Raw genomic sequence first — 24816 nt, forward strand, 5'->3', positions numbered from 1 at the left:
TAAAACTGAAGCATTACTGCACTTGCAAATAAAATTAGTCGGCTCTGCCTCTGTTCTATCATCCCATACTCTGTAAAATAAACAGATAATGTTATTTTTGTATTTCCTTGCACCTCCCAAAATAACAAATAACATAAAAGGGAAAATATGTTCACAAAGACCAACTTCTCCCTGTTTATTATTGTTGTTGAAGATGGTAGATCCCTTCATCCTTTATGAATTTGTGGGGTAGAAGAAAAACAGCAGCGTAGTAAAACTGGTTCAGTAAAATGTCCTTCCGGATAGCTTGCTATACCCACCCTTAAGCAGCTCTGTAATGCAAATGTAAGCGCAGATGGGTGTGTGCCAGGGACATAGTGTGTGTGGGGATCCAGGGGATCATAGCCCTGGGCACACAATTTTTAGGAGGCATGAGCCAGATGTCCCCATGCGAGGATTCCCATCCTGCCCTGCCTGCCACTGGGGGTCTGGGCCTTGGAGCCTGGCCTCGCTACCGCAACCCCGGCTGCCTTGCTGAATGGCCGCCTGGCCAGTGTCAGGGGGGATTTGTCCACCAAGGGCCTGCCTCCTTCCTGCATGGGTGGGCTGGGGCACAATGCAGACCTGCTTGGCTCCAGTGGCTAGGGCTGAAGTGGCACATGGGCTCTGTGAATCCTCCGCACCCCGTGTGTGCATGCCCGGTAGTGTTGACGGTGAGGCCTGGGCTGGCGCAGTGGGTTCTGTTGACCCTCTATGCCCCACCCTGGCCTGGCATGCGCACCCTGGGCACCAAGAAAAGGACGCACACAGGAAAGGGAGGCACAGGGAATGTAGCAGAGAGACATGCTGCAGGACAAAAATAACACTTTTAGTGGGGAAACAGTAAGAAAATGAATCAAGATCCAGCCAAATCCGAGCAGTTACTAGTCCTGCATATTAAATATTATTTCTGTCCTGTGTACATTTTCATGCTGCAAAACTATTCTATATACAGTGGTACCTCAGGTTACGGGCGCTTCAGGTTACAGACTCCGCTAACCCAGAAATAGTACCTCGGGTTAAGAACTTTGCTTCAGGATAAGAACAGAAATCGTGCGGCAGTGGCACGGTAGCAGCGGGAGGCCCCATTAGCTAAAGTGGTACCTCAGGTTAAGAACAGTTTCAGGTTAAGAATGGACCTCCAGAAGGAATTAAGTTCTTAACCTGAGGTACTACTGTAGTTCATATCTAATTGCCCTCCTTTTAAACACACACACACACACACACACACATATTTGCAACGACACACTGATCCACACACAAGGACTGAAACATCACATGTGTGTGCAAATCATTCCATGATTGAGCATTTGAATTATGTAGATACATACATGTTCAAATCAGTCTCCAAAAGACAAATCCAGAGGGCCCAATTTGAAGTGCTATTTTCTATAAGATTGTAAAGAGATAAAAGTTAATATACAGCAATGAGCCATGAGCATAACTGAAAGCCTCATGCAGGGTTTCTTTAGCTGAAATGAAACAAGTCTCAGAGACAGGTAATCACTTTCGTGCAGGAGATAATTAAGCCAAACAATGCTGTTTATTCAGTCAGAAACCTTGCATGCGCCAAGCATGGCATGTTTTGAAATGTTTTTATTAGGTTATTCTATAAAAAATAAATAAAATCAGCTTTAGATACTTTCATATAGCCAAATCTGGTTCCAAATGAGAATAGTATTTGTCTCATTCAGACTCAAAAAAAACTTTAGCTGGCATTAGAACTAGGCATAGGCGGAAATAGGTTAATTCAGCAACAAAAGGAAGAACTGATAACTATACACCCTCCAAGTGTCCCTATTTTCCAGGAACGGTCCCAGATTTACAGAAGCTGTCCCGGTTTCTGATTTCATCCTGGAATATGCAGCTATTCCTTAGGATGTCCCTATTTTCAGTGGAGAAATGTTGGTGGGTGTGGCAGTTATCTGGTTCCTGAGCCAAGGAGATAAGTAACTATACAACAGACATGACCAGACTAGGCTCTCCAGATGTTTTGGGACTACAACTCCCATCATCCCTAGCTAACAAGACCAGTGGTCAGGGATGATGGGGATTGTAGTCCCAAAACATCTGTAGGGCCAATTTTGGCCATGCCTGCTATACAACCTTTAGAAGACACAGGGAAGTTATTTTTAATGTTTGATGTTTTGTTATGTTTTTACGTATGTTGGACACTGCTCAGAGTGTTGTTGTTGTTGTTAAATGCAATGTCCCTATTTGCACTGGAAAAATGTTGGAGGGTTTGTAACTAGCGGGCAATGGAAACCTTTGCACCATCAGTTGATCATTTACAGACTACTCCTAACTCTACCACTTCTGTGCTCTTGTAATTTCTTAAAGGTCCAGACTCTTGAGGCTTTGTTTGCACATGCAACTCAACTAATTGGGAATGAGTTGGAGAATGGACCATACCACTTTAGGTTGCACTTGAGTGCTGCTCTCCTACCTGAAGAAGTCCCTGCAGATGGAACACTAGCACAACAGGGAATGAGCAGAGCTAAAGCATCTGTCTCTGATGTGTAACTTTTGCTTGCAGGGCTTTTACATGCCTCAGTTGGGAATACTCTACTCCAGGGGTTGTCAACCTGGTCCCTACCGCCCACTAGTGGGCGTTTCAGGATTTTAAGTGGGTGGTAGGGGGTTCTGCGGCACAAGCTGAATCCTCCTTCCACCAAGCACTGGTGGGCGGTAAGGAAATTTTACCATCAAGAAAGGTGCATTAGTGGGCAGTAGGTATAAAAAGGTTGACTACTACCCCTGCTCTACTCTATCATGTCAGGATTCTGACTTTTCAATCTGTTGTGTATACAGAGCTGGCCTCAGCAAGCACACTTTTCAGTGCTTCATAACATTTTTTTAAAAATAACACACACACACACTCGCACACAAAAACAAAAAAAAGCCTATGTGTAAGTAGAATATTAGTACAGCAAGGAGAGAACAAGGCCAGCACCTTTCCCCCCAGCTGCCTCAGTTCCCCCACGTTACTGCCTCAGTTCACTACCTCAGTCTTCTACTACCTAATTCAGCTGCTTAGGTAGACACCTGAGTTGCCTATCTTGTACTTCACCCTATCTGTAAGTGCCATTAATACCACTCACCCTCCAATGGACCTGGAACTTCAAACCTGTTGGGCAGGAATTCATGCTGTTTGCCATTCACGATTCCTATATCCAAGCAACCCAAGCTGTGGGTTGGGTCTGTGAAGCCACAAACTAGATGTAAAAAGGTTATTGGGCAGTAGTTGGCCAGAACAGGTGATTTAGTAAGGCAGCTGATCCCTATATCTAAGTTCTCTGGTGTGAGCAGCAAAAATTATTCCGCCACAGCTTTGAGGGCTTACTGTAGACCCAACATTTTCCTTGGTGTTGGTTGGCTCTACTTCATTGCAACCTCCCTCCCTCCCAGGACATTGTAACCTGACTGTAGAAGTTCAGTCTCACACCCCTGCAGGAGCAGGGTATCAGAAAAACAGCTCCTATCTTAATATTCCACATGGCCTTTGATTCTTGACCTATTCTTGACCTAACTATTTCTGATATATTTTTAAAGCTGGTTGTATGAAACAAAGTCAGAATTTCCTAAATGAATGTATAATATATATGGCAACCTCCCTCCTCAACATTTTGCTCCTGAAGCTTTCAACAGCATCTTTGTAGCATCACCCTTCAATATCATGTTAGGCGATCTCATGCATAAATATGGGTTATAACACAGCTAAGTAAAATATATCAAATTTATTTGTACACTAGCTTTCGTGTTACCACTGTGGCATTGTTTACTTTCAAAGCATTATTTGCTGTGGCAGCTAAGATCAAGCATCTGCACTCAACGTAACTCATCTCACAACACCAGAAATGTCATCTCCTATTTCCAGAAGCCTACAGCAATTCTTACAAAATGCAAAATACATCTTTACTGTAGCTCTGAGACAATAATAAAACAGTTTAGAATAACAAATTTAAGAAAAACCACAACTGTAAGTCATATCAGGAAATGGAAAGACATTCATAGATACCTTAGTCATTATACATATGTATGTATAAATAGCTCATTTTATATTTTATTGCTTCTGCTCTTGCTAGCTTCCAGTACCAACAGTCTTAGCTGTACTATCAACGTCTGATGTCTGGAGTTCCGGACTACTCATCCAACAGCCTTCTAAGCCCAGCAGCACACCTTATCTCCTCCTGCCAGTAATAGACCACTTTGCTATAATTTATAATCAACTAGGCCCATGTGCTACATAGCAAGTCCTCAGAAGTGCTGATACTCGGAAGTGGATCCTTTATAAATGAACATTATGTCAGTGAGATCAAAGTTGCAATTCTGCATTTAATATTGTACAGGATGACAGTTACAAAAAGTGTGTGTGTTTGTGTAAACACACACACATACAGCCCTCTGCTTGCTGTAATTCAAATACATATTACTCCTAAGCCTAGCTGGTGGGGTGGGGTGAGTGAGTATGGACATACATGTAGAATTAAGGAACAGGATGCATCTCAGTATGTGTGCAGCCCAGAAATCTGTCTCAGTACTAGAATTGAGCTTACATTCCATTAAACCAAAATGTATTCCAAGTTTCTTCTTTCCCCAAACTGTCTTAGTTTAGGGCAGGAGGAGGCACCTTTGTTGCTACTGTTAAAACAATTTTGAGTCAGAAATTCTGCCAATCTGCTGCAAATCACCCAGAGTTCTCCCAGCAGCCCCCAATGTACATGCTGCCTACTCCAGACTATGGACACACCATCTATTTAAAGCACATCTGCCTCCAAGAGTCCTGGGAACTGTAGCTTACCCCTAACAGAGCTACAATTCCCAGCACTCTCAAATTCCCAGGATTCTAGGTCGGTGTTTTACATGTATGGGGTGTACGGTGCCTCTATCTAAGTCTAAGCAGTCAATCATGAGGCCCCAGAATGTCATACCTCTGTGATATCACAACAGCTAAGCCATTTTTTTATTCCTGACTTTGCCATGTTGTTGGACTTAGGATAGCAGAAGAATTGTGGTTAGTAGGCAACTATCTCTGCTGTATGAAAACCAAAGTAGGTAAAGATGAAGAAGGGCCATAGCACCAACATGTATAGGGCTGACTCTGTGCTTGTCATAGAGCTAGGCACTTGCTTTCATTACAGAAGACAATGCTAAAATCAAAACAAAAAACAACCCAAGTTCTGCTGTTTCCATCAAAACATCTAGCAGGAAAAACTGATTTTAAGTTCTAAAAAACATGTCTCCTTTTAATTCCTCTGATCATAAGATTATATGTTGAAAATTGACAAGAGGTTGGTTTAGTAACCAGGTTCATTTTTAATAAAAATGTATTCTTAATGTACAGATAACCCTTAAGTCTTTATGTGGGGGGAAACACAGTTGGATTTTTTAATTTTATTTTTAAGTTGACTTTATTGTGTTTCACAATAAAGTCAACTTAAAATCAACCATTACACTCTTTCCCCCTCCCATCCTTAGTGTTAGTGTCCTAGAATTAAAGAGAACAACATCTCTTTCTGTCTTCAGCCTACACAAAGTTCCAAATTTGGCAACATTTGACATAACATTCTTGTGCATACACATATGCAATGAGCAACGCTCCTCAGTCCTGACAATCCAGGTCCAAGTAAATATTTTGTAATTATAGTATGCCATGCATACTGCTACCGCTTCCCTATATGTTCCTCAACAATGACCTACAAAGCACTGAGTTTTACCAATAATTGTAATATATCTTAATATTCTACCCTTTTGCCTTTAAGACGCTACACTATTTTGCAGTCATGTTCTCAAGCATTTCTGCATAATCATTAATTCCAGAAAGCGTTTATGAAAATTCACATTCTTAGCATTCCAAGCACAGAAGTCCTAAGAATACTACTAGAAGAAGAAGAAGAAGAGTTTGGATTTGATATCCCGCCTTTCACTCCCTTTAAGGAGTCTCAAAATGGCTAACATTCTCCTTTCCCTTCCTCCCCCACAACAAACACTCTGTGAGGTGAGTGGGGCTGAGAGACTTCAAAGAAGTGTGACTGGCCCAAGGTCACCCAGCAGCTGCATGTGGAGGAGCGGGTAATCAAACCCGGTTCCCTAGATTACGAGACTACCGCTCTTAACCACTACACCACACTGGCTCTACTAACTACCCAAGGGGTAGACAATCTTTCTTCTCTTGAAAGGAAAATCTGTTGGGGGCTGCATGCTGGTGGTAGGTTTAACAGGATTACTCTCAAGTAAGCAGGAAGAGGGGTTATTAGTTTTTTTAAGTACAACAGATAAATACAATAACAGTTCTGGAAAAAAGTGAAAGCAATGCTTTTCTGACTTCAGTGTCCTCCACATATACCCTTGACAAAAGCCTACAAATTTGTTCTCATATAGATGATGCAGTAAAAAAAAAAAGTTTCCCAAGCAATATAATCTGAAAAGGTTTTAAAACATCAGTTTATTTTTTATCAAATAAAATACTGCCCCTTACAATTGCGTCAAATTACATAGAAAGTGTGGGGTGTGCTCTAAAAGGCCCAGAGAAAGCAGGTTGAAACAAATAATAAGGAAGGAACTTGAGGTATTGGGCAGGGCACATAAGGGAAAGCAAGCTCAAGCACAAGTCACAATGCTTCAAGTTATGCTTCTTGCAATGCAAATTATATAGTTCTGTCTATGCAGATTTTGGATGTTTAGAAGAGTAGCAGCTCCTCGCCAATGTCAGTGGTAGTTCTGGCTGTCGTGCCCTTGATGAAGAGCAGTTTCTCTCCTAAGCACTCTCCACCCTCCCCCACACCAGATCATATCCTGGTGACAATTCTGGTCCAAGCCTGGAGGACAGGGCAGCTCCTGCTACAAAGTCCTTCCCTCATAGACCATTGGCCTATGACTGACAGCTTGATTGTCCCCTGAGCAAAGGCGGGTTTATCAGTGGCACCACATCCAGCCATCCATTCATTTTCCTCTTTTTCAGAGAGAGAAAGACAGTAGAAGTAAAAGGACTGCTTCAGACATTAGGATCTTTATATGGAGTGGCATTATGACTGCAGTGTATGGAGGAAGCAGCATGTGACTCAAAGCATCCATGAATAGGAGTGATAATTCATAGATCATTTTTAAGCTGTCTCACACAGGAAACAGCATCTGTGTTAGTTGATGTGCCAGTATAGCATTTTCTTTTCTTTTTCCCTATAGTACCAGTATAAGTAATGGAACAGTAACCAAGTAGGCTCAGAGAGATAATTTTTAAGTAAATGATCCATATGCAGATTTATATGCTCCTGACTTTCCCAAACAGCAAGAAGTTCCAAGGGCAACAATACCCAAAGCTCAAGAGGAAGCAAGCAGAATACATGCTCCTGCCAGGCAAAAGATTGGGTGCCTCACATCAATTCTTCGTAAATATACCCTGTGCTTCAGGATGCTTCCAGCCTTCAACTAAAACTGTGTTCACACTCCTGTTTACTGCACCTTCACTGCATTTCCAGTGCCATTTTTTTAACCCACATTAACATGATGTTATCCAAAATGTGTATGTATCCTCTACTTTGTTACAAAATACTACTGTTCAGTGTATTGTTTCTCAAACCAGCTTCACACCAATTGGAGTCCTTATGCCATTCCTACTTCATCTCTAGTCAAGGTATAAACACTTTTGCATAGGGTAAAGACATCCCCACCACTGTCGATGTCCCCTGGTGCGTACACAAATAGAAATGAAATTGACACTAATGAAATCATGCTGATGTGAACAGCTTGGGGATAAAGAGCTGTGAAACACATGGGGTAAGAGATCACAACTTCACTGCACTCTAATGAAACTAATGAGCACACACCTTAACCCTTAGCTCTTTCTTGCTCACTCTGCTTCTTTCGTCCCTTCATGAATATATTTTATATCATCACACACTCCCCAGTTGGGGTTGAAGTGGGAAGAATAAACTTGTTAAAAGTTGAAGAGTGATATGCAGGTACTATCCAACTATGAGAGTCCACTGAGAAATATCAGCCACCCTGGACCATTAGCAAGAGCAAGGATAGCTCAGTCAGTGGAGCATGAGTCTTTAAATCTAAGGGTCGTGGGTTCAGCCAGAGTTTTCCTCCACTCACAGTTAAGCTGCCTCCCAGCTTGTTTCCTTGTCCTAAACTCTAGAGTATACCAGGGAGCCAAGCAGTCTCCATGAAGCGGGAGGGGGGGCACTCAGGGAAAAGATGCTGAAAGAAGCATCTGACCATGACAAGGGACTGATGCAATATCTACCACTTTCAGATCATCCTCTCCCTACCCCTTTGAGAAAACAAGGTCCGGTGTGGCCTGCCACATATGTTGGGCCAGTGACATACTGGGACAGCCCCATTGTTCTCATGGCAGCTATGGAGTTCTGAGCCAGTCGCCAGGCCTCAGTGATGCAGACCAGATCAGCCTCCTCATTCATAATCACACCATGGGCAAGGGGTGACTTATTCAGAGCTGACCTGGAATTCAACAACAGCAGCTGCAGACCCAAGGGCTGGCTGATAGGACAACTGCAATTCCCCAAGGTGGAAGAGGGGCTGGCACATGGCATAGTCACCAACTGCCTGTGTCATATACCCCTTATCTAGTGTGCCCCACCCCACCCCTTGCCCAGAACCACTATGATTGGGGGCACCCCTGCTCCTCTCTTCCCAGGAACATATTACGTTCCTTAATTATAACAAATTCAAATTTAAAAACACACAAGTTAAAAACCATTTAAAACAATTAGAGCAATAATAACAGCATTAGAACCTTGAAACAAAATGCCCTAAACAATACCCCAACCCAAGAGTCTGTTCAGCTTTTGTGGCTGGGGTCAGTCAGGACCTGCAAGGCAGGAAGCAGGTCTTCCAGGATTCACAGCCAAGATATTTCAGATACAGTGGTACCTCGGGTTACAGACGCTTCAGTTTACAGACTCCGCTAACCCACAAATAGTACCTCGGGTTAAGAACTTTGCTTCAGGATGAGAACAGAAATCGTGCGGCAGCAGTGGGAGGCCCCATTAGCTAAAGTGGTACCTCGGGTTAAGAACAGTTTCAGGTTAAGAACGGACCTCCGGAACTAATTAAGTTCTAAACCCGAGGTACCACTGTACTGTACTTTTTGATCCTGAGAGAGGAGTATAAACCAAACCCCAGGAACCTGCATTTACTGTAAGTGAGTGGGGAGAGGAAAATAGAGGTGGCAATGCAAAAAGACTTGTACTTCCATCTAAGTTACAAGCCAGTTTCTCTCAGCATATAGAGCTCAACTACCCAACACAACAAGGCTATGAAGAACAAACTACATTTTAGGGCCTCTGTCTCAGCCCCATCCCCACAATATGGGCATGATATATTTCAGCCTCATTCCAACTCATCTGTAATATGGCTGCAATATTATTGCACAGTGATATCCAGATGAAAGGCAGTTGTTGTTGTTGTTTAGTCATTTAGTCGTGTCCGACTCTTCGTGACCCCTGGACCAGAGCACGCCAGGCACTTCTGTCCTCCACTGCCTCCCGCAGTTTGATCAAACTCATGCTAGTAGCTTCAAGAACACCATCCAACCATCTCATTCTCTGTCGTCCCCTTCTCCTTGTGCCCTCCATCTTTCCCAACATCAGGGTCTTTTCCAGGGAGTCTTCTCTTCTCATGAGGTGGCCAAAGTATTGGAGCCTCAGCTTCACGATCTGTCCTTCCAGTGAGCGCTCAGGGCTGATTTCCTTCAGAATGGAGAGGTTTGATCTTCTTGCAGTCCATGGGACTCTCAAGAGTCTCCTCCAGCACCATAATTCAAAAGTAAATGTAATAAATAAATATTTGTCTATGTTTGGATATAATTAGATGTCATTTTGGATCAAGATAGTGAAGTTAAGCTTTTAAAACTGCCCCGATTTTTGTGTTGTGGTTTCTCAGAATTCCCAAGCAACACCAGGTACAAGGTTTCCAGTAAACTATATAATGACACAATCCACGCTACGTGACAGTATCAAGAAGAAGAGGGAACAGGATCATAGTTACTCAACTGTGTCTTTCTCAAATAATATACAATGTAGAGGACTACAGGGAGTGTGTGCTAACCGTAAGTAATAAAAGGGTGCTACTCCTATAACCTGCATGAATTCTGGGATTCCACAGGAGCATGGGGGAAGAAACAAAGAATGTGATATTAGCCATTTAAAAAGTAGCATCTTTCTAACCATTACTGTATCAAAGATATGCTGTAAAGTGGGTAGCAAATGTGGCATCCTCTAGCTGTTGTTGAACTACATTTCTCCCAGTCCCTTCCAGTATAGTAAATGATCAGGAATGATGGGATTCATAGTTCAACCTTTGGAGGGCACTGCAAGCTGTGAAACCTTGCTGACAATCTATCTGCTTGCCACACCTTGACGTATTCCGCCACCGCCACCCCACCCCCCCGAAATGGTATTCTTGTTTGTGTCCTGCACAGTGTCGCCACATCATTCGTTTCATACCTTTCTTTAATGGAACTGAAAGCAACATACCTTGGACTCCCAGGCAATCGTTCATTTAAACATTGACTAGGCCTGGTCCACTTAGTTCCAACAAGGGTGCTGCTCCATGAGCCTTCAGACAGAACCCCAGAACAGTGGCATGTGTCCAAGTGAAACTCAGTTTTTAAACCTACAAATTCCTTTATTATAGTGAATGGCATTCTTAAAGAGTTTTAAGGGATACAAAGTGACCTTTTTAGTCTATGACCTTCCTAAAAGTCTTTACATGCTTTCTAAATATACATGATAATTATCCCTTCTGGTAAGGCTATAAAGCTAACATACTATTTCAATTTTGCATCAAATAGCTTTGGTGACATTTCATGAAAGCTGCAGATCTGCAAGGCCAAAAAGCTTTCTCACTTTAGTTACTAAACATTCTATTAGTGGTTGCATTGCCGATATAACATCATGAAAGAGATAATGCTTGCAACATCTTGCCTTTTTTCATAATGATAGGCTAGCTAACAGCAAATAGATTTATAATGCATTTCTGCCATTCAAATACAATAGTGTAACTTCTGTGCCATTTTTCTTAAATGTCACTGTTCTTTTGCGAATACATTGACTTCTCTTTTTTCAAATATAATTTGTATTTTTATCCTTCTAGTAAGCGGATGTCATGTTTTTCCTTCTTACTATAGCCAAAAACAATCAGAAAGTTATTTCCCCTCCTTTCTTTCTTCTGTTGCTTTTTTTGTTTAGCATTTCTTCTGTTGCCTTAAATGGGCTGTAGGTTTACCATGCACCACATTCATCAGATTTTCTTTCTGTGTTAATTTATGGGAAGGATAAAATACAAAATCTGAAGGTACAATTGTGCCCTCTAGTGTCTCGTGTTCCATGACCATATTTGAGTCATCACATCACTTCACCAGAATGCAACACAAACCTGCCTTTAGGCTTTCAATCATTCATCCAAACTTTTCAAAATGAATGAAATAAGCATATATTTTAGAGAAGTACTGTATTTGAAGAACGTAAGTCAAATGACTTTGTTAGATTTCTGATGACCTAATTTAACTTTTATATATTGAGCAATTTTAAAGGCATGTTACTCATCTAGGCACATTTCAGTCGAGCTCCAGGCTTGGTTATGGTACAAAAACAGCCATAGTCCCCCTAACTGATAACCTTTACTGGGAGAGAGATAGTGAAAGTGCTACGCTTATCATTCTCCATGATATCTCTGCAGCTTTTGCTATCACCGATTATGATATCCTTCTGGGATCACTCCAAACTTCTGCTTACCGGTTTATTACCAAAGAACAGTACTGAATGACTACTGTTTAGGTCCATGGTATGTATATGTACTATGCATTCCTCAAGGGGCCATCTAATCCCACTGCTCTTTAACACCTATATACAACTATTGGAAGCTGTTATGCATGCAGCATGCAGATGATACTCAATACTATCTCTTGGTTCTACCTGAATCAAGAGAAGGTATTCAGGTGAATCAGTATCTGGACACTGACAGTCGTCCTGTGGGTCAATAATACACAGGTTCAGTAACTGGAATGTTGACCTGTTCTAGTCTATGTAACATTCCCCCTGAGGGAGCAAGTACATAGATGAAAGAGTGCCTTCTCCAATACCCTTCAACTCAAAATTTGTGATCTGGGACATAGGCCAAATTGTGGTCCCACCAGCAGGAATAGTATGAAGAACAGGAACCCACAATAGGGCATTCTTGGCAGTGGTGCCCTAGGCTATGGATCTCACCCAAGGGAAAGCAGGCCATCCCCCTCTTTAACTACATCCAGGAAACATGTAAAGACTGTATTTTATTCATTCAGGCTTTTGGCCAATAATTCTATTCAGGTTTTATTCAGCTAGTTTTGATAGTTAGTAAGGCTGTCATCGTGCAGCCCCCATTGAAGGCTTTATAGTGCGGTATCATAATTGTGGATTGCATGAAATCAGAATGGAGCCACCACTGGAGAATTTGTAGTGCCTCATCCCAATTCTGGATTTGCACAAAGTCAGAAAGGTAGCAAAAAGAAGGCAGGTTTTATGGCAGTTTTAAACACGGGCAGTTTTAAACACTAGCAGGTTTGAATACAGAGGAGTAACATTTGATTATTTTGAAGAATTATTGTATGTACAACTGACATGGATAGTTGGAAGTCCTTTTTACTTATATATTTTATTTTCCTCCTTATCCCTATATTATTTCCTTTAATAATATTATCTCTTTGTTCCCTTTCCTTTTCTGCTTTGTTTTTGTTTGTCCTCTGCTCTGGTCTTTTGTATTTTTTGTGGTCCTCTATTCAGCATTAAAGAGAGGGTAACATGCCGGTGAAGCTGATGAACAGTTGATGAAGATCCCTGAGTGTGATGTGGGGAAAAGAAGAAATACCAGGGTAGACGGGTGGGAGAGGAAAAGGAAGCCCCCAGGTGAAAACCTGGGAGGGTTCACCTTTCTCTATGTGGGGCAAGTTAAGATTTATCTATGAAAAAGGACTTCTTCTTCTTTAAGTTTCTGGTTTTGCTTAGATTAGTTTTTTATTGTAATGTATTATGAAGATCTTAATAACATTTTATTTTTAAAAAAGAGGGGGGGAAGGAGGAAAATGATTCCAAATGGCGCCTCGGGTTCAAATGCAATGCCAACACCCCCACCTCAGAAACCCCCGAGATGAGTTTTGCAACAATATCCTGAGAGGTATCCAAACACAGAGAGAACAAACAAACCATTTTCCAAAATATACAGTAGATATTGTCAGACCCATACTTTATAATCCAGTTTCCACTAACACAACTATAAGAACCATATCACTTTAATATGCAATTTCCTCCTAGCTGTGAGCTTTATGGATTAATTAAGGATAATTACTCATTATCATGGTCAGTTTGCTAAATTTATGTACTGTATTTCCAGCTTGAATTATTTAAGACATATTAATTATTTACATCTTTTTATTTCATTCAAGGAAGTTATTAGGAGCCAGATGCGGTTATTAGGCTTGGCAGACAAAGCAAAGTGCTGTCTCACGAGGGTAAACTACACAGGGAAGGGAAAGGGGCTGGCTTACTCATGATGACATCTGTGGATTACCGAAGAGATGCAGGACATGCTTTTAACTCCATCAAATGATGAAGACTGTATTAACCTCTCTACTTACTGTCTAGCGCATATTCCGATAAATCCTTGCCCGTGACCTTCACTCTTCCAACTCCAGAACCTTCAAACTGCCCCCTCCAAAAAAGACCTCTTGCACCTCAAATAAATCCATTTTTGTCCTTTACTGTTCCCTGTGCCTGGCATACTTCTACGATATTACTTCACTCCTCAAAACCCAACTTTGCCCTAAAGGTGTTGGCACAAACTTACCGTACATTCATAAATTCACTGGGAGAGACAAGAGCCACCATGCCACTTACCTGGCAGATGGGTTGCTATTGCTTACTGGGTGGTGAAGTGAAGCAGCAAGGAGGTTGGCATAGTGCAATGGTACCAGCGGAACTAATCTGATGCTGTTGCTGATTTGTTTGCACCACACTGGCATCCCTACCACCTCCTGCTCCTGGTAAGTGGCTGCTACCCACCTGGCAGGAGGCTAGTGTTGTGGCAGGTCACTTCTGACTGCAATTCAGCTGTAACTGAACAGCATGCATATTCTTCCCATTTCTATCTCACTTTTTCTCCCCACCCCACAGTGTCCAATTTTAGCTTCTTTAAGCAAGGACTAGACCTCTTACACTGACTAGAAGTCTTACACTGCATCATCAATCTATGTTTCAATACAACTGGATAGCCTTTTACATAAAGATGGTGGGCTGAGCCTTTCAAAACTGTACTCATTTTAATCACATATTCAAAACAGCAGTGGTGGTGGTGGTGTTTTTTGGGAGAGGTTAAAAATTCCAGAGCAACGCTGCGTACTGGGCTGCTAGTTGTTCCTCACTTCTGAATAAATGGTCAGCTTCAAAAATACAATATGGCAACAGCACAACTTTTAAAAAAAATAAACATCTCTTTCCACCCCCACTAAGCTTCTGTTCTATACTAGAGGTTTGCAATCCTCCTCAAATCAAAATAACAAATAGTTGAGCCTTCCCAAGTGTAACTAAGGCCCCATTACACATGACACTAAATATCACTGGGGACCAAATCAGGTCTCCCCTCCCCCCCCCACATTAATAGCAAGCATAAGGAGGGGGTTGATTTTCACTAGGGCCACTCTTTCCTCCCCTGCTGCTGTCCTGATGAAAGCAATGTGAAAACAGCCATAAATGAAAATCCTACTTCTCTGCCCTTTCTGAAAATATCACTAGTGGTGTGAGAGCCTGGTATGTCACTGCTCTTTCCCATGTCAGCATCACCCTTGCAAGGAACTAAAACAGCACTGGCATGGGAAGGAGGCATAGAGCAGACTATTCCCAAAGGAACTCTTACTTTTGACACTATCTTCTTGAGCTTTGGGAAGGGTGACACTTGCAGTGGCTTCCATGCCACAAAAAAGCCAAGAGGAGCCCACAGCAGCTGCAGCTGCTGGAAAACGGTCGTGTAAAAAGGGGCAAGGCAAAAAGAAAAACAATCTCACCGAAGCAAAAACATAAATAGCTGCCTTATGCTCAGTTAGAATATTTATTCTTCCAGCCCATAAACTGGTGGCCTCTAGAGATTGTTGGATTACAACTCCCACCTTTCTTGGTCATGCTGGTTGGGGCTGATGGGAGTTGAAGCCCAAAACCTCTGAAGGTTTGTGAGGGGTGACTGACAGTGACTCTCCAGATGTTCAGGCATATGATTATCACATCATCTGCTACTTGATTCTTTTAGCTAGAGATGGCAGGAACTGAACATGGGGGCTTTTGCATGCAAAGCATGATGTATGGTAATCTACAACTGAGGGAAAGTCACCCCAGCATGTTTCTGCAGAAAACAATTCAGGGAAAGGGTGGTGCATCCATCTCCCCCAGCCATGGTTTTAATCTCTATAAGGGTGCCCACCTCCCATTTTAATAACATTAGGTTAGTGAACTTTTCTGTCTGGGCATTTTCCAGCCATCTAAAATGGATATTCCATATATAGTTTTCTGACAGCAGTAAAAGTATTTGCTGCATTCCAATTCTGTTTGGAATCCAACCTCAGAGGCTTCTCCCCACCTAACATTTGTTTTTTTTCCAGTTGGGTGGATTTGACACAAATTCTTCTCTAGGGTTAGAACTGATAAAAATACCAGCGATTAAACACTGGAGCTTTTCATTCCCTCTCGCCTTGCCAGGCCCAACACCAGCCTCAGTTTATATCTGTGCAACCCCACTGAGAATGTGGCACTCTGTCTATGTACTGCAGCTTGTTTAAAGCACACACAGAGAGACAAAACATTAAACCCTGTTTGAAAATTTGGTCTTTCAGGATTCTCTGAGGCTCTTTTCTATGAAAGGACAACATGCAGCCCCAAATTTAAAAGCATTTTCCATTCACGGAACAGATTTTGCCCTCTGACACTCTTGCCTCACTGCTATCTCTTCGTCTTGAAATTGCCTTAGGCTGCAATCTTATATATACTTACCTGGAAGTAAATTTTATTGACCTCAAAAGAGCTTATTTCTGAGTAGACATGAATAAGATTGCACTGTTTCTTTTTATCCAAATCTCTCATGTGCATATAGAAGCTAAAGAAAATTTCTGAAACTTCTTGAACAAGTAACATAATCTGGAACAGGTTTTCCTTTGTTGTGAATTGTGTTTAGTGCTAATACATTTGCATCTCCTTTAACATTTCACAGATGGAAATAGTCGCACACCAGCATACTTGCAACAGCCCTATTCTAACACCATGGATTGCTGCCGGAGAACTCCCACGCACACTATTACACATTGTAGAAGGTTCTTCTGTGCTGTGTTCATTTACTCTGCAACAGACTGTTCTGCACTGGCTTGCTTCCTCATCACAGTTTCCTTATTTGTTTGTTTAGACTTACTTTTGAGGCCCCTGGAGCTTAAGGTTGCTGGGTTGTTGTTTTTTAAGTTAAAGAACACTTAATCTCACAATGAATCTGGCTGCAGCTATTATACTCTTAGGTTTGCCCTAACTTTTACAAATGTTGAGAAATTCCAGGGGTGCTGTGCTTACTCAGGTTTTGTTTCCTCTGGGAAACAAGTCACTGGGGAGCATAACAGGGATTTATAATGTGCAGCTGGAAAAATGTTAGGTGTTTGATTATATAAAGTACAAACACTGGGGGAAACAAAGGTGTGAACTATCTCCAGGCAAGAGCCCAATGCATCCCACTGTTCCACTGTTCCACAGTAAGACAGGGACTTCAACCAGCTCACTTGCACATATGGACTGCTTTAATATGAATCCTCATCAAGCCTCATTCTTAAACCTTCACCCTTATGTAAGTCACACAATGAACTGACAAAACGAAGCTGATAGTTGCATGAAATGTTTTGATTCCAACCCCCCCCCCATTATAACTTCTGAACTGAAAACACCACATACTCAGTTCTTGCAACTAGCAATGAGCTATTTGTTACACTATTTCAATTATTGATTTTTGCAAAACTACTGTGAAATACTCCTCAATAGATCTTTGACATGTTTTATTTCCCCCTCTACAGAGCGGCTTGCCTCCTTCAGCTTCAACCGTGTAATTTTGGTCTGAGCAGAATCCAAGTACATAGCCATAATAATAATTTAGTGTCACGATCCTAATCCAAATATACTCACATTTCTTTGACAGATGCCCATGATTTCACTTTTAACTGATCCATTACATCTCCAAAATGTTACTTCTCTGTATGAAATGTCAACTAATCATTTATTTTCTATGTTACACATGCATTGTTCTGTAGTTTAGACACTTGAAACTTATTTTTTTAATTAAAAAAAAAGGAAACGCTGACTATTTCCAAGGACACATTCACATTAAGAATACAATGTGGTCCTGCTAGTTCATGCATAGAGTTGTAATTTGCAATTTCTGCAACCATGGCAGCACACATTTCCTGCAATAGTTGTAGGAATTGTTTCTGGGATTCAGAGCCATACTATGACTGTGGACCACCATATGTGTATCTCTAGACTTAGTGTGTGTGTTCTCCTGAGGTCAGTGGATACATTAACACACAATATTTAAAACAGATTTAAACAACAATATCAGTTCCAGCCAATTTAGAGGTGTTATACCATCTGCCAAACACAGGAACCGACATCTGTATTGTCTTCTACACCTGAAGTGGGTGAGACCTGAACACATAAGACTCACTAGCTTGGGTCCTACCCAGTGGCGTAGCGTGGGGGGTGCAGGGGGGGCGGCCGCACCGGGCGCAACATCTGGGGGTTAGGGTTAAGGGGCGCAAATCCACGGGTTAGGGGGCGCAAATCCATGGGTTAGGGGGCGCAAATTACTTGCCTTGCCCCGGGTGCTGACAACCCACGCTACGCCACTGGTCCTACCCACAGACTCTGAGGCTCCCATTCAAGCATCAGAAACCCTCATACTAGCTAGTTACAGCCCAGATCAAACATTATAATCCTCACATGGATATGTTCCGAGATGCAATCCATAAATAATTTACAGTGGGAGAAACTGACATTTCCTCTTTTCTTAAGTCTTTCTGGCCTGAGAAGTCTCCTCTTTATTTCGATTGTGGCCCCAATAAATTGAGATATGGCTCCATTTTGTGCTATCTTAGTCAGACCTCTGCTCCTAATAGCGTGAGATAATGTATCAGCAAAGCATTGCTTAAAAGGATTCACAATAAATGGAAATGTGCACAGATTTCTTATCTTTTAGGTTGTGACAGATGCATATTTATTGTCTTACTGAGCATTAAAAAAAAATCAATATGAGAACCTTTTATGCTACTCTGATATTCATAGTTAAAATATTCATTAGCCTTTTCCTGAACTATAAAGAGACAGCTGCATTCAGACACAAAGTAGCTTGGAACTTTGAATGTGAATGACATGTGCCCCACCCACGATTTTATACAGTGTTTAATTCAAGGCACTTTCTTGTGCGTCATCTGCTGATTCTGTGAAGTGTTGGCTCCTAGACAGCTAGCTAGCAGCACAGTAGCATAGTGTAGCATCATGATCACAAAGCCCCATTTTTTCACAAAGGTACACTAGCACAAGCAAATCTTATGCACAAATGCACCCATCCACCCACCACCCACCAAAGAGAAGTGTTCATTCTACTGTGAACCTACTGGTCATTCTACAGAACTTACATATTGGATCAGAAAATGGTTGTTCGAGCATAAATAATGTGCAAGGAACGGTGAAATAAACACAGCTGATTGTAACCAATTACTGCAATACAAAGGACTATGATAGCACAGCACTAACAATACCTGAAATAAATGGCTATATGAAAGTTATTTAAAGTTCATTAGATTTCCACTTGAAATAGTGGGAAACAGTAACCCAGGCTAATAAAAACAGCAGGCTTATTTAGAACTATAAGCAGATCAGGTACTCTAAGGGGAAATAAATTTGTAGAGCTCTAAAGGATTCATAGCCCAAGACTTGACCTTAACAACATCATAGGAACTAACCATTCCACCCACTTCATTCAAACGTAAAATGAGTAGATGATTTATTCCCATCCTAGCAACCAGGGATTAACAGAAGCAGGGGAAGAAACTAGTAAAATAATGCCATTGCTGAACATGTTTGTGAAACATTGAAGTACCATATGGCCAAAAGCTCATTCCAGTTTGCTCTCTTTTTAAAAAGTTTTTGGTTTTTCACATTGTAGTCTCATTTTTTTGTATTAAATAGAAAACTAAACTTTAGACAGGCTTTGGCTTGGATTTCCCATCATGGTTAGGCTAATTTTTATGTTACATGGGAGTGGAAGAGTGGTTGTTGTTGAAAGTTTTGCATTTTCTTCATGTTTAATCACTCAGAGCTTCAAACCCCCAAATCGAACCTTTATTTATTAACAAAATGTGATTTTGTTGGTGACTAAATTTAAACTAGTAAGACCTTGTTATCCTGAGAATAATTCCTGTTTGCTATATCTATGTGTCATAGCAAAAAACTTGTATGTGTAACAGTGCATGTGCACAAAAACCTTTCAACATTACCTCCCCTAATAAAATGAAATAAGTTTAGGTCTCAGCTGATTCAATCGTAAATAAAACACAAGTCTTTTCCAGAGCTGAATGACCCTCTTTTGGCCTCCTTTGAGATTTGCAAGTAAAATCAAAGATGTTTTCTGAAATGCAAATTGTACTTTCCTATGATGTATCAACAGATGGCCTTCATTCGTCCTTACAGACTAATTTCCAATGGACCAAGTTTTGTGTCTAAAATTTAATAATGCTAGCACTAAAGAATTAGATTTTTTTTAAAAAAAATACAGCATCAGAAGAACATTTGGCTTGACTATTTTCTTGCATATGTGTACACAGATGTAAGATACAAAATATGACATGTGTATACCATTACACATGTAATTGACAAGCACATGTTTTGCTATGCATACATGTTTTAGAAAGCACCACATGTCTTTGTAAGGCAAATTATGCGCTCTGTCAATTTTCACACATGACTGTGCACCTAGGGTTTACAACTTTTTATTGTGACATCTATGCAGCGAAAAATGTAATATGCAAAATTGCTCTTTACATGCTTCCTTATTAATGAGCTCACAGAGAAATAGTCACACAGCACACTTTAGCCAAGTTGACCCAGGGTTGCATTCAGTGAAGTTTTCCTATTTGCACAAGGACTTCCACTTGTACAGCAGAACCTCCTCAATCTCTCCTTCTCTTGTGCACACTAACTCTGTGAGAAGTATTTCACCAACCCTCCAGAGCAGATTTGTGAGTGGGGATGAGCAAGAAGGAGAGGAGAGGGAGGGGAAGTTCTGCTGCGCAATTGGAAGTCTTAGTGTAAATGGGAAAGCTTCATTAGATACAACCCATATACACTTTCTCTGGCACTAAGGCTGCAATCTTTAGCATAGTTACTGGAGAACTCAGTGAACTTATTTCCACACTAGGTGGCTATTACATAATTGCCATTCACTGTTCTGCACTGGTTTTTATGGGGTATCTACATATTATCACCAAAACAGTGTCCTCTGTTTTCCCCACACTCTTTCCATCTTTTCTCAGGTGGCAGAAGTCAAACTTTTGAAAGGAGAGAACAACACAGTCTCCACAGATGCGGGCAAGAAAAGGCACAAACTGAGGTACATGTACTGATCTTCACTATAGGGACAGGCATTGTGCAACTGTTCTGGGGAACACTTTGGCATATTAACTGCTGCATGGAACCTCAATTTTAATTATACTTCCAGCTGAAAGTGGGAAGAGCAAACTTCTTCAAAGCCTTAGATGTCCCTAGTGTAGCTGACTAAATAAGCATGTATCACTACTATCCTGTGAGCAATTATTTAAGATTAAGCTCCACTGAACTCAATGGGAGTTACTTCTGAGGAAACACATATAACTGAGATTAACTCTCTGTCAAATTGTCAAATAGAAAATGGGCATTAATTGGTTCACCATCTAGTACCAATAATACAAACAATACTAGCAATCTTTGCCACCATACAGTTTCACAGTCCATCTTCAGCTTGTTCTGTCTCTTCCCTTTGCTGGAAAGAGCCCTGGAACATGAACATTGACATCAACTGCTGCACAAACACCCATGTATAATGTAATGTAAGTGTAAGCCACTTTGGTAGTCAATCTGACTCTAAATATAATACAAACAAGCATAAAATATCATAACCAGGAATAATTTGTAAACTTTTCTGAAATATGTGCTTCTTTCCTTTATGCAGGACCTTCTAAAACAATACATGACCAGAACCTTTTTCAACCTGAGAGCCACATTTTCTCATGAGCAACTTTCTAGGGGCCACATACTAGTGGTGGGTGGGACTAGATGTGAAAGTAGGCAAAGCAACTGAAGTGAAACTTGTCCAGTAGGTTACATTCCAACCATGCAAAAGACAGAATTTTCTACACACACACACACACACACACACACACACACACAACACAGTTCTCCATCTTGCTTCTAGGCAAGCAGCAGGCATTATCACAGTTTAAGGTGTGGCCTGCAAGAGACTGTTCAGCCTGTGAAGAGTCAATATCTGAATGACACAAGGTTACCCATGTCTTCTGTATGATAACAATAGCACCTGCCATGGGAGATATGTCGTGGAACAGAGACAGTGCTTTTTTTCTGGGGGGATGCAGAGGTATGTATACCCCTAAACATTTTGTGAATCTAAGTTTGGCCTCACTAAGGGGCAATATTTCAATATAAGTAGGACTATGAGAGTACCCCTAAACATTTTTTTTAGGAAAAAAAGCACTGAAATCATAGGGTTGTGTGGATCCATTTAGAAGACGCTGTTTTATTTCCATACTTCTGACTCTTAATTGCTTTTCTCACAACAACTCCTCCCTCTAGGTATCTTCTTTCCTTTCTGCCAGTTCCTACCCCCAGACAAAGATTAACAGGTGCATTTTTTCCTCTGTGCATTTATATATGTACAAAACTGTTTATTTTATACTTCAAAGTCATCAGAATCGCAACCATTGACCATCCCCTCCACTTTCTCCTGCTAGATATAAAGTATATAATCCTGCTCCTGGGCATACTCCGTTTCCACAATGACACTGGGATCTAGCATTAGGTAACTGTACCAGCAGTTACCTAATTAATAGAAGGTGAAGAAATGGAGGCAGTGAGAGATTTTACTTTCTTGGGCTCCATGATCACTGCAGATGGTGACAGCAGTCACGAAATTAAAAGACGCCTGTTCCTTGGGAGAAAGCAGAGACATCACCTTGCCAACAAAGGTCCATATAGTTAAAGCCATGGTTTTCCCAGTAGTGATGTATGGAAGTGAGAGCTGGACCATAAAGAAGGCTGATCGCCGAAGAATTGATGCTTTTGAATTATGGTGCTGGAGGAGACTCTTGAGAGTCCCATGGACTGCAAGAAGATCAAACCTATCCATTCTTCAGGAAATCAGCCCTGAGTGCTCACTGGAAGGACAGATCGTGAAGCTGAGGCTCCAATACTTTGGCCACCTCGTGAGAAGACTCCCTGGAAAAGACCCTGATGTTGGGAAAGATTGAGGGCACAAGAAGAAGGGGACGACAGAGGACGAGATGGTTGGACAGCGTTCTTGAAGCTACAAACATGAGTCTGACCAAACTGCGGAAGGCAGTGGAAGACAGGAGTGCCTGGCGTGCTCTGGTCCATGGGGTCACGTAGAGTCGGACACGACTAACGACTAAACAACAACAACAACTGTACCAGCAGTGAAAATTAAAAGGATTAAAAAATACGTTATCTTAGAAAACTATCAACAAAAGAGGCTCAGACAGGGGATGATGGGGAATTTACATTTACACTGACTGTAGATAGACACCTTTCCTAGATCTATAGCGATCAACTTCTTGTGCTACGGAGTGGTAAATCAAGAGGTAATCAATTTATGAAATTCTTTGCATTAAAAAAAGAAAACCTCTCAAAGTGGTTTGCAAAACAACAACAACAAACCAACCGAAGAAAAATCAAGAAAAAAATTACAGTCATACTGCAACACATAACAAAAGCTAAAATACACATTAAAATCACCTCCACTTTCCAAGCATTTACCAAAACATAGAAGCAATAAAAGGACAAGAAGGCCATTATCAGAAGCAATCACTGTCCTAAGGTCCTCCACCTATGAAGTACAATTGGCCCACTTGACCCAGGTTTGGTCGCAGTGGCCTAGAGCAGTGTTTCCCAACCTTGGGCCTCCAGCTGTTTTTGAACTACAATTCCCATCATCCCTGACCACTGGTCTTGCTAGCTAGGGATGATGGGAGTTGTAGTCCAAAAACAGCTGGAGGCCCAAGGTTGGGAAACACTGGCCTAGAGCATGCAAAGAGCAAGGCTGGCCCAGCTGCACTACATTGAGGTGACTTGCTTCAGATGACCCAAGCAACAAGCTTTATGGGAAGAAACATGTTTTATTAATGTTCATTCTATTTATATTTAAATATCTCTGCTGCTTTTCTATCGCAAGATATGCTTCAGGATATTGCTGAGGGGAATCCTGCCTGATTGCCAATGGGACACAAGTAAAATGCAAGGTAATTCAAATCACCAAATAGCCTGCTGTAAGGTTCTCTTAAATTCACCAGCGAAGACAAGTATCAGATTTCTTCAGTATAATGTTGTTTCAGGGAATAGTTTTAGCTCTGAGCTGTGCTAGCTGCCTTGCACATAACTCCCAGCCGCAGTTAAATAAACCTTCCAGAGGGTTTCCCACCAAAAAACATACCAAAATTCTTAAAGGGATAGAACTTTCTTTTTCTTTCTTTTTTTAAAGTAACACTAAAAATTAGTAACAAACAACAATACAACAAGGTAATCTCAGCATGCAACAACTTTCAATAAGTGTGTCTTGCTTTCTTCTGGCTTTGTTAAAACCTTTTGAAATTGTATTAGTTTCTGGTGCCTGTTTGCTCATACAGTAGTTTTCTTTTAATGGGATTTGGGGAGTTTTCTCCCTCCAAAACATACCAAACCACAGTCTCCCACACACTAGTTACACAAAAGAGCTTCTTTTCCCTCACAACCCTTTCAGGGAGAGCACTTCATAATTTTATACTTCTCGGGTGCATTCCTTTGAACTTAACTAGCACTACTAACTTTGTTTAATTGCCAGTTTAATACTTAGAAAATTGCCTTCTGATTTTCAATGTGCAGTCATTAACGGTTGAATAGATGGTGTGCTCACAGTTGTCTTGAACCTAAATAATTCTCTCACATCTATTAAAAATGACTATAATAATGAAGGGCATTGCTTATGCTTTCTGTGCCTTTTTTTTTTTTTACCAGACCAAGCCGCTTCACATCAATGTGCCTAGCATAATAAGCATGCTACTATAACAGCTTAAGTGTTTGGCAGTCGCATGGATTCTGTGAGAGAAGCTCAACCATTTCCATACACAACATGACAAAACACTCCAGCACAAAAATAATATATGGGGAAAGATACCTTCTTATTCGGGACTGGCCCAAGACATTTTGCTGCCTAAGGTGAAGGGCAAAATGACAACTCCCTCCAAGCCACGTAGGGAAGCTAAGACCGGCAGACGAATCTTACTTCAGTACTAGTGATGGGATAATACGCTTCACCTGAGGGCAACAGCCCAGCCACACCTGTGCATTTAAAGCACTATCATCTCATTTTAAACAGTCCTAGCTTCCCCCAAAGAATCTTGGGAACTGTTGTCTGTTAAGAATGCTGGGAGCTGTTTAGGACCCAGCTGACGATCACAAGAGAGGT

At 41.3% G+C, this 24816-nt stretch overlaps 1 protein-coding gene and 1 long non-coding RNA gene across 2 annotated transcripts in view; one reads left to right on the top strand and one right to left on the bottom strand.

Moving 5' to 3' along the window:
• Positions 1-24816, bottom strand: part of PRKG1 (protein kinase cGMP-dependent 1) — a 634135-nt gene that overhangs the window by 516991 nt on the left and 92328 nt on the right. The gene's annotated exons all lie outside the window — the stretch shown is intronic.
• Positions 11274-13727, top strand: LOC310707624. The gene is made up of 2 exons (XR_014526623.1): positions 11274-11826; positions 13463-13727. It is a non-coding gene; the product is annotated as an uncharacterized lncRNA (long non-coding RNA).

The sequence above is a fragment of the Podarcis liolepis genome (assembly GCF_965112155.1).
Source record: "Podarcis liolepis genome assembly, chromosome: 5".
Lineage (NCBI taxonomy): Eukaryota > Metazoa > Chordata > Lepidosauria > Squamata > Lacertidae > Podarcis > Podarcis liolepis.